The sequence below is a fragment of the Mirounga angustirostris genome, unplaced genomic scaffold (assembly GCF_029215605.1).
Source record: "Mirounga angustirostris isolate CCGP_5_RB_7025 unplaced genomic scaffold, mMirAng1.0.hap1 SCAF_4, whole genome shotgun sequence".
NCBI classification, from domain to species: Eukaryota; Metazoa; Chordata; class Mammalia; order Carnivora; family Phocidae; genus Mirounga; species Mirounga angustirostris.
The window spans coordinates 163,418,058-163,419,058 of record NW_026991712.1 but is presented as its reverse complement, the minus strand read 5'-3'; positions in this window follow the sequence as shown (position 1 = coordinate 163,419,058).

Below are 1,001 nucleotides of genomic sequence, written 5' to 3'. Positions count from 1 at the left end.
TATACCTTGTAATCTGAAGTTTTAGGATAGTTTTATTCTTTTTTTTTTTTTTAGATTTTATTTATTTATTTGACAGAGAGAGAGATAACAAGAGCAGGAACACAAGCAGGGGGAGTGGGAGAGGGAGAAGCAGGCTTCCCACGGAGCAAGGAGCCCGATGTGGGGCTCGATCCCAGAACCCTAGGATCATGACCTGAGCCGAAGGCAGACGCTTAATGGCTGAGCCACCCAGGCACCCCAGGATAATTTTATTCTTCATGTGCTGGGCACTTTGGTAGGCTTTTTGAACCTGGAGACAATTTCTCTTAATATAAAAATATATAAAATATCAATTTTGCATTCCTTCTTAATGCACAAATAGTAAAATATAGTTTGATTCTCTTCAACTTCTTTATATTAAATTCTCAAACTCCCCAGAGTTACGAGATGCAGACCAGAAAGGGAGATATTTACTGAGATTATGAATGGCCACAGACATACTGAACCTTCTTTAAAATTATTGTATAAATGACTCATTAACTTCAAGTGGAGAATGAAAATACAGCCCATGTTAAATATACACATTTCCTCTTTTTTAAGATTTTTAATTTTTTTTAAGATTTTATTTATTTATTTGACAGGGAGAGACACAGGGAGAGAGGGAACACAAGCAGGGGGAGTGGGAGAGGGAAAAGCAGGCTTCCCGTGGAGCAGGGAGCCCGATATAGGGCTCTATCCCAGGACCCTGGGACCATGACCTGAGCCAAAGGCAGACGCTTAAAGACTGAGCCACCAAGGCGCCCCAAGATTTTAAATTTTTTTTAAAAAGATTTTATTTATTTGAGAGAAAGAGAGGGTGCACGCACAGTGTGCACGAGCAGGGGTGAGGGGGAGGGGTAGAGGGAGAAGCAGATTCCCCACTGACAAGGAGCCCAACTTTGGGCTCGATCCCAGGACCTTGGGATCAGGATCTGAGCCAAAGGCAGACGCTTAACCAACTGAGCCACCCAGATGCCCCTGCT